This window comes from Chenopodium quinoa, unplaced genomic scaffold, assembly GCF_001683475.1.
Source record: "Chenopodium quinoa cultivar QQ74 unplaced genomic scaffold, ASM168347v1, whole genome shotgun sequence".
Taxonomy (NCBI): domain Eukaryota; kingdom Viridiplantae; phylum Streptophyta; class Magnoliopsida; order Caryophyllales; family Amaranthaceae; genus Chenopodium; species Chenopodium quinoa.
This window is the reverse complement of record NW_018745542.1, coordinates 419,298-431,512: the sequence shown is the minus strand read 5'-3', so window position 1 is coordinate 431,512 and position 12,215 is coordinate 419,298.

The following is a 12,215-nucleotide window of genomic DNA, read 5'->3' as shown; positions in this document are numbered from 1 at the left end:
GGAGTGAGTCATAGCGGAATCCTCAGTAGTCAGTACCCCTTGCTAGCCTTGCAACTTAGGCCCTTCACTACTTTCTCCAATTCACGAAGAATGTTCTGGTTATTAGGCTCAATCTTGGCTGCCTTACCAAAGTCCTCATAAGCCTCTTCCAGTTGGTAGAGCTTGATTTTAGCTAAAGTCCTTCTATAAAGGGCTTTGACATTGCTACTATCAAGCATGATGACTAAAGAGTTGCATAATTTGGTTCAAAAGAAAAGGCATTAGCAAATCAACCTCTTAACTAAGTCTCTAACAATCTTGGGCTCATAGAAAAACTTGTATATATGTCAAGGTCTTTTCCACAAACTATTAGTCCTAAATTCCTAATCTAACTGTTTGGGTCCAATTTAGTCCAATTGGGCCTAGGCATTAAATGATCCAATTAAAAGCCCAAGGTCAAGGTTCATCTCTCCAATTGTGCTAAAGTCAAAGGTCAGCCCTCAAAGCAAGCCAATTGGGCTAAGGCCCAACTTCTCCATGTATGAATAGGTATAAAAGCCATCAATATTACATCTTTACATGGATACACATTCATTCATATATTCTCATACATTCTGATTCATTCAAGCAAAGCCTCAAGCAACAAATTCTCTTGCATAGTGTTCTCTTTCTACACATTGTACTGACTTTAGCATCGGAGGGGCCTTCCTCGGCAACACCCCCGAGGCTAGTTTACGTGTGTTTACTGTGCAGGAAACCTTCGGCCCAACATTACTTGGACCGAATCTAGTCTTCTCCGTTTCAGCGGATCTTCGGCAAGGTCCCATTGTTTTCACCCGAAACAATTTGGCGCCGTCTGTGGGGATCGAACCCACGACCTTGCGATTAAACTGCCCATTATCCGTCCAACTTCCACAATCATCCGCCTTAACCGTTGTTATCTCATTAATTACGGTTTAAATTCAAATTTTTGGATTAATGAAAAGCCTAAAACCCCTACACCATCACCCTCGCCGGACCGGAACTCTCCCAAGGGTGCCAGCTCGGGGGGAGGATCATACAAGGAGGATTCCCTTTCTCCCGTAATTCATGACTCTCGGTCTAGCAGGGGTGAGTCCGATCATAGGACACATTCAGTGCCCCAAAGCCAACCATCGGCTATGCGCCCTCATTCCCATACTCGGCCGAGGACCCCTTTGACGGGGCCCAGCTCGGAGGAGGTGGCAAGAGCGCTGGCAGTACTCATGGAGGCGATGAGGGCACAAAATATGCCTCCACCTCGTGATCGAACCCCTCCGCATACCCGGAATCAGCGGAGGAAGTTAGACCATGATGGTGGGAAGCTTCCTTCCTTCCGGGAACTGGAAGAGCGGAAAGAGGATACCTGGAAAAATGAAAAAGAGAGGAAAAAGAGCCCTCAATTTTTAAAAGGATTCTCATCCTCCCGACCAAAAACTCATAAGAGCAGCAGCTCAGCTTCTCGGCCAGAATCTACTCACCGAGAACCTGAGACTGTTCGCCGAAGCGTCCTCGACCGACTCGGCGGCAAGGAACCGAGCGTGCGCAGTCGCCTCTCGTTCCCTGCGGTCGAGGCCAAGACTTCCCAGCCAAGGACGAAAACCACTCCTACCTCTCTAAGAGGGCGGAGCGCGGTCCCTTCGGCTAGGAACAAGGGCAAGGCCGTTATGCTACCCGCCAGTTCGCCATTCGAGCAATGGATACTGGAAGAGCACGTGCCCACGGTTAAAATACCGTCGCACATCACATATGACGGGACCTCGGATCCGAAGGATCACGTGGCCTCGTATGAGACTCATATGCATCTTTGCCCCAGATCCGAAGCGACTTGGTGCAAATATTTCCCAACCACTCTCAAGGGGGTCGCGCAAGCGTGGATCTCCAAGGGAGTAAAGCAAGGCTCCATAACAGGGTGGGATGATCTGTCCTCCAAATTTAGGAGCAAGTTTTCCACGGCAAACCGCCGAGAGAAGACTACTGCAGAACTCATGAGTCTGCAACAGGGGGAAACCGAAAGCCTCCGAGACTATCTGACCCGTTTCAGTAACGAGTCATCCAGCGTCTCTCAGCTGGACCAGGGGCTAGCCGTTTTTGCAATGCAGAATGGCCTTCAGCCCGGGAAGTTCCTAGACTTCATGGTCATGCATACCCCGCAGACCTTGGAGGAAGCTCTGAATGCCTCGGATAAGTTCATCCGAGCCGAAGAATGGAACAAAGCGAAAACCCAACCTCAATTTGTGGGAGGGAAACAAAGACAAATACCCTTCTCTGAAGGCCAAGGCCATAAGGCAAAGGGAAAGTCAAAGGCCTCGAAGCAATCTTCGGCCAACGACCCAAAGAAGGAAAAATCTGCCTCATACACAGGCAGATACGAGTCCTACACTCCGCTCTCTCTTCCACGCGCCAAAATTTACAGCGTGACGAAGGAGGAGCAGAGTTACCGAAAGCCGAGACCACTCCCAGAGTGGTATCAGCGAAAAAATAAAAATCAGTGGTGCGAGTTCCACGAGTCTTCGGGACACAACACTGAGGAGTGTATCCAACTAAAGGACCAGATAGAGGACATGGTCCGGAAGGGATACTTGAAAAAATACATCGCAGATCACCGCGAGAAAAAAGAATCCGAGAAGTCAGCAAAGGACTCTCGGCAAGACCTCGACTTCCCCCGGAAGAACAGTAAAAACCGGAGGGGAAATTCCCTCCGATCAATGTTATCTCGGGAGGAATATACTCTCGGAGGGAGCACAAGCGACACCTTAGAGCTTTGACTCACCAGGTGAACAACGCTGACATTCAATCTCCCCAGTCGCCGGTGCCGAACATGACGTTCACAGCCGCCGACTGCCGGGGGATAACGTTCCCTCACGAGGATCCGTTGGTGATCATCGCCACGGTGGCCAACCACGACGTCAGTAAGGTCCTTATTGACGGTGGCAGCGGAGCAAACATTCTGTTCCGAAAGGCCTACAATCAAATTAAGCTGAAGCCCAAGGTCCTTACGCCGGTACCCTACCCGGTATCCGGGTTCAACGGGGCTTCAACTTATCCAGATGGGAAGGTGACACTTCCTGTCACCATCGGCTGCGATGAGGCAGCCAGGAACGTCATGATTGAATTTTTGGTCATTGACGCTCCTTCAGTGTACAACGTGATTTTGGGGAGACCCATAATTCATGAGATCCAAGGGGTCGTCTCAACTTATCATCAGCTGATGATTTACGTCTCAGACGCCGGCTTCCCCGAAAGGATACAGGGCAACCAAAAGGACGCCCGAAGGTGCAACTACCTCAAGCCATCCAGTAGTCGCCCAGATGGCGACAAGGATGAGGAGGAGAAAGAAAAAGAAAGAGAGCCAAGCACAAAAAAGCCGAAAGGCCTAAGTGCTTCGGCCCAAGGATCTGTACCCAGAGGTAAAGGGCCCGAAGGGGAAAAGGCTAGCTCCTCAGCTGAGCCGCAAGACTCAGAGAGCCAGCCGAAGAACAAAAAGACTGGGACACCTGCTGACATAGGCAGCAGGCCAGATTATGAAGAGTCCAGTCCATCAGCAATGGACATGGACCAACAGACTGAAACAGTTGAGTTGGCCGAAGGACACGTTGAGAAATGTGTAACAATCGGGATGGACCTTGATCCGAACACCCGTTGTGAACTTATTCAGCTCCTTCAGGACAACAGAGATGTGTTTGCTTTCTCGGCAGCTGATATGCCCGGGATAAGTTCAGACCTCATCTCCCATAAGCTTAATGTTGACCCAACGTGTCGACCAGTTAAGCAAAAGAAGCGGAATTACTCCGCTAATAAGAACCGAGACATCGCAGCCGAGGTCAAAAAATTGCTGGAGGCAGGATTCATCGAACCTTGCCAATATCCAGAATGGCTGGAAAATGTGGTGATGGTTCAGAAGCCCAATGGTACCTGGAGGATGTGCGTTGACTTCACGGACCTAAATAAGGCTTGTCCGAAGGATTTCTATCCCTTGCCGAGGATCGATCAGCTAGTCGATTCGACAAGTGGCCATGCCTTGCTTAGTTTCATGGACGCATTCTCGGGGTATCATCAGATCTTCATGCACCCCGACGATCGAGCAAAGACAGCATTCGTCACGAACACTGGGGTGTACAATTACAAAATGATGCCCTTCGGATTGAAAAATGCGGGGGCAACCTATCAAAGGCTGGTGGATCAAGTTTTTGCCGATCAAAAGGGCCGAAACATGGAAGTCTATGTCGACGATTCGATCGTCAAAAGCAAAAAACCAGAGGACCATGTAAAGGACCTGGCTGAAACTTTCGCCACCTTGAGAAAGCATCAAATGAAGCTGAATCCGAAGAAGTGTGTCTTCGGCGTGAAGTCAGGGAAATTCCTTGGGTTCATGGTCAGCAAAAGGGGGATTGATGCCAATCCCTCCAAAGTCAAAGCGCCGCTCGACCTTCCTGAGCCGAAAACGAAGCGGGATGTTCAGCGGCTCACCGGAAGAATGGCAGCCCTCTCGAGGTTCATTTCCAGAGCTTCGGATAAGGGGTTACCTTTCTTCAAAGCCCTGAAACTCCCAAAAACAAAAGAGCTCGTTTGGGAGGAAGAGCAAAAAGATGCCTTCAAACAGCTTCGGGAGCATCTGGCTCAACTCCCAACGCTGGCTAGCCCAGCTGAAGGAGAAACTTTGTACCTATATGTGGCCGTTAGCCCAGCCACCATCAGCGCAGTATTGCTGAAGGAAGAAAGTAAAAGTCAGCAACCGATCTATTTTGTCAGTCATACACTGACGGATGCCGAGACTCGCTATCCTCTACTCGAGAAAGTCGCTTTCGCGGTAGTAGTAGCTGCTCGGAAGCTGAAGCCCTATTTTGATTGCCATCAGATAGTGGTCTTAACTAATCAGCCGTTGGAAAAAGTTCTCGGCAAGGTTGAAAAATCTGGTAGGCTAGCCAAGTGGGCTTTTGAGCTCACCGAATTCAGCATCAGCTACCGTCCGAGGGCTGCCATTAAGGCTCAAGCTCTAGCGGATTTCTTGGCCGAATGCTCATACCAAGAAGCGCTAGACAGTGAAAAGAAAGTCTGGACCGTGTTTACGGATGGATCTTCCACCGAAAACGGTTCGGGGGCAGGAGTAGTGATAACTTCTCCCGAAGGCAAATCCTTTGAGTATGCACTAAAATTTTCTTTTAAGGCCTCGAACAATGAAGCCGAATATGAGGCAGCAATCGCCGGCCTAGAATTGTGCATCTCCCTGGAAGCCGATCACGTCTGCCTAAAAACAGACTCTCAGCTAGTTGCATATCAGATCAGCGGCAGCTACGAGGCCAAAGAGCCCTCCATGATATCTTATCTTGCCAAGATCAAGTCAGTCATTGCAGAGCTGAAAACTTTTGAGGTTCAGCTGATCCCAAGGGGTCAGAATACTCAAGCCGATGCACTTTCCAAACTTGCCAGTTCATCTCTTACCGAGCTGAACAGATCTGTATATGTAGAAGTGCGTCGAGAGAGAAGTGTCGACGAAGCACCTGAAGTGTGCTGCGCTGACCTAGAGCCTAGTTGGATGGACCCCATCCTAGCTTTCAAGCTTCGGGGAGAAACTCCCGAAGATAAAGCTTTGGCCTCCAAGATAAAGAGAACCAGCTCTAGGTTCATTGTCTTCAGGGGGGAACTTCTGAAAAAGTCCTTCTCAGCCCCATTGCTGAAATGCGTTGGACCAACAGATGCAGATTATATCCTACGGGAGATTCACCTCGGCATCTGTGGGAACCACATTGGGGGAAGGACCTTAGCCCACAAGGCATTGAGGGCTGGATATTACTGGCCCACCATGATCGCAGATGCTAAGGAGCTGGTTCGGAAAAGCGAAAAATGTCAAAAGTACGCTCCAGTTATCCATCAGCCAGCAAGGGATCTTCAGCCGATCCTTAATCCACTCTCGTTTGCCCAATGGGGACTGGATATACTGGGACCATTTCCAGAGGCTGTGTACCAGAAAAAATGGCTGATAGTTGGTGTCGACTACTTCAGTAAATGGATCGAGGCCGAAGCAGCCTCGAACATTACAGAGCAAACTGTCAGAAAATTTATCTGGCAGAATATCATCACTCGATTTGGCATCCCGAGAGTATTTGTCTTCGATCATGGGAGGCAATTTGATAACTTACCGTTGAAGCGGTATACAGATCAGTTCGGCATCAAACTGGCATATTCAGCGGTATGTCACCCGCAAAGTAACGGACAAGCCGAAGCTGCAAATAAACAGATCCTAAATGCCCTCAAGAAGAGGGTGGAAGATCAAAAGTCCAAGTGGCTGGAGGAGCTACCTGGAACCCTTTGGTCCCTTCGGACAACTGAAAAAGAGGCAACGGGCTATTCACCTTTTGAACTGGTGTATGGTGCCGAAGTCGTCCTTCCAGTGGAAATTGGCTCTGAGAGACTACGAGTGCACCACTTCTCGGCTGAGAATGAGCGACTGATGAGGGAATCTCTCGATTTCCTCGACGAAGTAAGAGACTCAGCCCGAGACAGAATGGCCGCTTATAAGCAGAGAATCAGCAAATTTTATAACCGAAGGGTCCATGCAAGGCCTCTCAAAATTGGAGACCTTGTCCTTCGGAATGCTGCTGCAGTTCAGAAAGGCCGAATCCATGGGAAACTCTCAGCTGCATGGGAAGGACCTTATGAAATCTATGATGAGCTTCAGCCAGGGACATACCGACTTCGGCAGTTGGATGGAACTGAGTTGAAAAATCACTGGAACGCTGATGTACTGAAAAAATATCATGTGTAAACCCTTCGGGGCAGAACAATCTTTGTAAGTACATTTTGAACTAATGAAAGGCCTTGGAGCCGCCATTTATATAAATGTTTACAACTTTTTATCCTTTCAAAGTTTTCTTTGTTCTATCTACTCTTTTCGTCTTTTTAAAGAACACTGGTCTTTCAGCTGAAGTCAAACTTCAGTAAGACTTGTTCTCCAAAGACATGAGTCCATGGACAATTCTGGGATATTGCCTTAACTGAGCCTTGTATCCCAGAGAGCCATTATCCGAAACATTGTCTTAAGTTGGCCCTGTGTTTCGGGTATCCATTTTTCAAAGATAGACAGAAAATCAAGGATAACAGCAACAGTTGAAAATTGTTTATTCAGCCTCGTCTGAAACCTTCGCCTTTGGGTAACTGGGTTTCAGATTGCTGACAAAACTCGTCTTTTTAAAGAACACTGGTCTTTCAGCTGAAGTCCAACTTCAGTAAGACTTGTTCTCCAAAGACATGAGTCCATGGACAATTCTGGGATATTGCCTTAACTGAGCCTTGTATCCTAGAAAGCCATTATCCGAAACATTGCCTTCAGTTGGCCCTGTGTTTCGGATATCCGTCTTTTTAAAGAACACTGGTCTTTCAGCTGAAGTCCAACTTCAGTAAGACTTGTTCTCCAAAGACATGAGTCCATGGACAATTCTGGGATATTGCCTTAACTGAGCCTTGTATCCCAGAAAGCTATTATCCGAAACATTGCCTTCAGTTGGCCCTGTGTTTCAGATACCCATTTTTTAAAGAATTCTAGTCTTTCAGCTGAAGTCAAGCTTCAGTAAGATTTGTTCTCCAAAGGCGTTATCCAAAGCATTGCCTTCAGTTGGCCCTGTGTTTCGAATACCCATTTTGAAGAAATAAAGAAATTGTTTATTCAGCTGAAGCCATACTTCAATTTCTGGGGGGCAAGAAGCACTACCAGTGCAAGTTTATGTTCAGCAGAATTGAAGAAACAGTAAAGCATTCAAAAACAAAGCAGCTGAAGAAAAGAACATCAAATTAATAATTCATGCTCAGAAATTGAGCTACAAGTTCAAATAAACTGTATCGGCAGCCGCCCACAAGCGGAAAATAACAGCTGCCGAAATACGTACAGAAGCAAAAAAATAAACTGTTGTACGACAAGGCAAGCTGAAGCAAAAAACAAGGCAAAAAATTCAGAAAGCGGCAAGTCTAAAGTTAAGCGCATGATGAACCGCAAGATTCTGAAGACGACTGCCCGAGTTCCTATGCTTCAGCCCGAGGATCAGACTGATCAGCATTGTTGAGCCCCATGGTGGCCTCAACCCCAGCAGCAGAAGAAGCAGGCTTTGCACTCTGCCGAGCCTCCCTTTCCCTCTGTTCAGCCTCCAACTCCATTCTCTCAGCTTCTTCTTCGGCTTCCTCAGCCTTAAGAATTTCAGCTTCGATTGGAGTTGCATACTTCATATGAGGGTCTTCGGGATTCTGGACCCATTTAGCACATTTGGACCAGTCCAGCTTCGGCTCAGCATGAAGGCAGACTCTTCGGCATACTCTGAACCCGTTTCTGAAACCCATTTCATATTCTTCCTGGGTATAGACACGGACTTTGAGTAGAGCCTCAGCATCAGCCAACTTCTTCTGGGTCTCCTCCAAGTCTTCCTTGGATTTCTTCAGCTCATCGGCGAGCTTGGAGGAGGAACCTTTCAGCTCATTCAGCTCCTGCTGAACTTGGGAAGCCTCTGTCTGAGCCTGGGCCACTTCTTCCTTTTTGGCCATCAGCAGATCCTCAGCCTCTTGGAGCTTAGCTCTCTGAGCTTCAGCAGCAGCAGCCTCTGAGAGTTGGACATCCCTGGCTTGGAGCAGCTCTTCAGCAGCCATTCTGCTGGCTTCGAGAGCTTCTAGCCGTTGCTGCACTTCAGCTTGTGCAGCAGCCCCTTCCTGGATTCGGCTCTCCATGGCAGCCTTGAATTTGGAGACGTCCACTCCCATGTGCTCTTGGAGGAATTTTTCCCCTTCCATCAGTGGGGGAAAAACTTCCTTCTCCATAGCGTCGCAGAAGGTTTTGAGGGCTTCAGCAGCTTTTTTCTCGTATTCCTCACCCTTCAGCTGCTTCTCTTCAGCTGCTGCTTGCTTCAGCTTAGCAAGCTTTAATTCCTCTTCGGCTACCTTCTTGTCGTGCTCGGCAGCGTCTACCCTATCTTGTAGGGTATCTATCAGCTCTACAGTGAGAGTCTGATTGTGCACGAACTGAAAACAGGAGCACAAGTTAAAAAAAAATAGAGCTGAATTTTAGAGGAAATAAATGCAAGGAAAATCACCTGCATCATCAGCAGTTGGTTAGACCTGGCTGGGTCAGGAACTGATCTGCTGGATTCGCCCATCCCAGCAGTGGCCTTCAGCGACCAGATTCTTGCCCTATCTACTTCCGACATGCCAGCAAAATCGCCGAAGTAGGCTGCAGCACCTTCTCGGTTCTGACCCCATATGAGGTCCCAGATGTGATCTAGGATTGGAATTCGGGGGGCCGAGAAACCCATTTCTCCAGATTGCAGAGTCTGGAAGGAAGGAAAGGATGACGACGGAGCTTCTTTAGCTTTGGATGGCTCAGCATCATCCTTCTCAGAAGAGTCAATTATTATGACCTCTTCTTCTTCAGGGGTGAGGACGAAAGCCTCAACCTCTCTTGCAATGTCTGCCGTGAAACCCTCAGCACTGGGCATCACGGCATCCTTATTTTTGTGCTCAGCAGCACTCTCCTGAATTTCTTCTTGGACCCCTCCCTTAGATTCGGGAGTTTTCTGATCCACCTCCATCTCAGGAGGTGGCGGAGGGGTCTTTTGAGGTGATTGAGGTTGTGGCCGGGGAACCCTCGGCGATCCATTGCCTTCCTCGGGTTCCCTTATTTCAACGCCGATGGTCATCGGCCTCCGCTGAAAGTCATGCGGCCCGATGATGGCCATTCTTCGGCGCCTTTTCTGAAGCGGCTGCTCGTCCATGTCTGAGTCTGAAGACTCTTCTTGTATTTGGTCTTCGGGACGAACAGGGGCTTTCCCTTCTCTGTGTCTGTTACTCTCTTCAGACTGTAACAGACAGGGGGGAGGAAGAATGTGAGTACAAAAAAAAAAAAAAAAAAAAAAAAAAAAAAAAAAAAAACAAAGTTAAGTCTGAAAGCTCACCGAGGTCTTCAGCAAAGCCTCGTCTTCTTCAGCTGCCCTAGCTGCAGCTTCTTCTTCAGCAGCTCTGGAGGACCCTTCTCCTCCTTCGCAAGCTTCGATAACCCGTGCAACCTCTTCGGCCGTACGGGCAGCTTCAGCTTCTTCGTCCAGCAGCTGAAACCAGGGGTCTCTCTTCTTCCACCAAGGCTTCTGCCTCTGATACAGAGCAACAGCCTCAATTTGGAAGTGGGAAGAGTCTAGATGAACTTCCCTATGCCTCGGTTCAGTGATAGACGGGGCCCGATCAGTTACAACTCGTTCTCGGTTGACGCCAAGACGAGCGTAGTTAATGCCAACGTTGGTCTCGTCCCGCTCTGAAAAAGAAAAGGGGAAAGGTCAGTTCAGTTAGGTTGGCACAGCATAAAAAAGCGAAGTGAGAGGAGAAAAAGAGATAATTAAAAAGCCTCGGCCCCAGCCGAAGAAGCTTACCATCCTTAAACTTTCGGCTGAGGCCAACAGCTGCTAGCATGTTCTCTTGGAAAACATAATGCGTATCGGGGAGCCAAGTCTCCGGGATATGCTGCATTCGGCCGCTGCCCCCCCGGTTCGGCAGCTTGCCGAAGATGTTCTGCTGATTAAGGTTCGGATCTGGCCCGTTGTCTGCGGGGGGACCTAGACTTCCCATGTTGGGATCAGGCTCAGCAAGGTACCGGGGAGCGCTGAAGACGCAAGGGTGGCCCGGGTCCGTGGGTGCCCTAACCCAAATCCATTGACCTCTCCAGTCCTTGTCTGAAGAGTCGTTCGGCCACATGGTTAGGTACTGGGGCCGAGAATCAATTCGGTACCACCCAGAACCATGACTTCTGTGCCCACTTTGAATATTTGGCACTAGCCGATGAAGCTTTTTGAAGCAGTGCAGGTTCGGCACATACTTGAAGAACTTGCAGACCCATAAGTATGTCATCACCCTTCGGATGCTGGTGGGAGTTAGCTGACATAGGGAGATATTGTAATGGATCAGCAAGTCTCGGACGAATACGTCCAAAGGGAACCTCAGCCCATACTGAAGTTGTCTTGTGTACACCCCCAAGTACCCCGGGGGTGGACGATGGATTCTATCGGATGCCACGGGCATTCGGCACCAATACCCATCAGCTTCAAAAATGCCGTAATGCAACTCAATTTGCTCGGCAAACCGATATTGTTCGGCATTCTCCACCCACCATGAGTAGGGGCGGTTCTTTATCATGGCCGAAGCTACTTCGGCATTCTCCCACTCTGAAAACCCGGGGAGGATATCCCAAAGGACAGCGGGAACTTCATCGTCCCGTCCAGAAGCGCTCGGCCCCTCCGTTCTCTGAGGAGGAGCCGAGGAAATTGGAGTCGCCCTAATCCCTTCAGCAGGGTCAGACTCTGGCCTTTGTCCATTCCAGGTCCCAATCCTGTTCCTAGGATCGGGAATTGGCCTTGCTCTTCTTGGAGCACGGGCTCTACCTCTAACTCCTCTTGCCATTGATTATTTCGAAGAAAAAAGTCGAAAAAAAAAGGGAAGGAGTTCGAATTCGAAGAAAAATAAACTGAAATCAAAGGAATTTACCTTAATCTGAAGCGAAAGTTGCCGATTTACGAGTTCGTAGTGGCAAGTCTCAGTTTCTAAGCTTAATGCTCGGGGAATTTGCGAAGTTTTGATGCGGGTTCTTGGGTTCTCTCGAGAATTCTGGGTTTGTGTTGGTGAATAAGTGAGGAGAGATGACGCGCCTCTGATTATATCTCCATAAATGGGAATACGGGGAGTCCGCGTTTCAATTTCTCTTAAATACCCCACTAAGTAACCGTTAAACACACGACCTTGCGATTAAACTGCCCATTATCCGTCCAACTTCCACAATCATCCGCCTTAACCGTTGTTATCTCATTAATTACGGTTTAAATTCAAATTTTTGGATTAATTAAATCATTCAGTTCCCTCCTTTTCTGAATTAAATCAAACCCGACCCGTCATCCTTCCAAATCGGGTCTGGGGGGCAAGTTGTTTGGGTCCAATTTAGTCCAATTGGGCCTAGGCATTAAATGATCCAATTAAAAGCCCAAGGTCAAGGTTCATCTCTCCAATTGTGCTAAAGTCAAAGGTCAGCCCTCAAAGCAAGCCAATTGGGCTAAGGCCCAACTTCTCCATGTATGAAGAGGTATAAAAGCCATCAATATTACATCTTTACATGGATACACATTCATTCATATATTCTCATACATTCTGATTCATTCAAGCAAAGCCTCAAGCAACAAATTCTCTTGCATAGTGTTCTCTTTCTA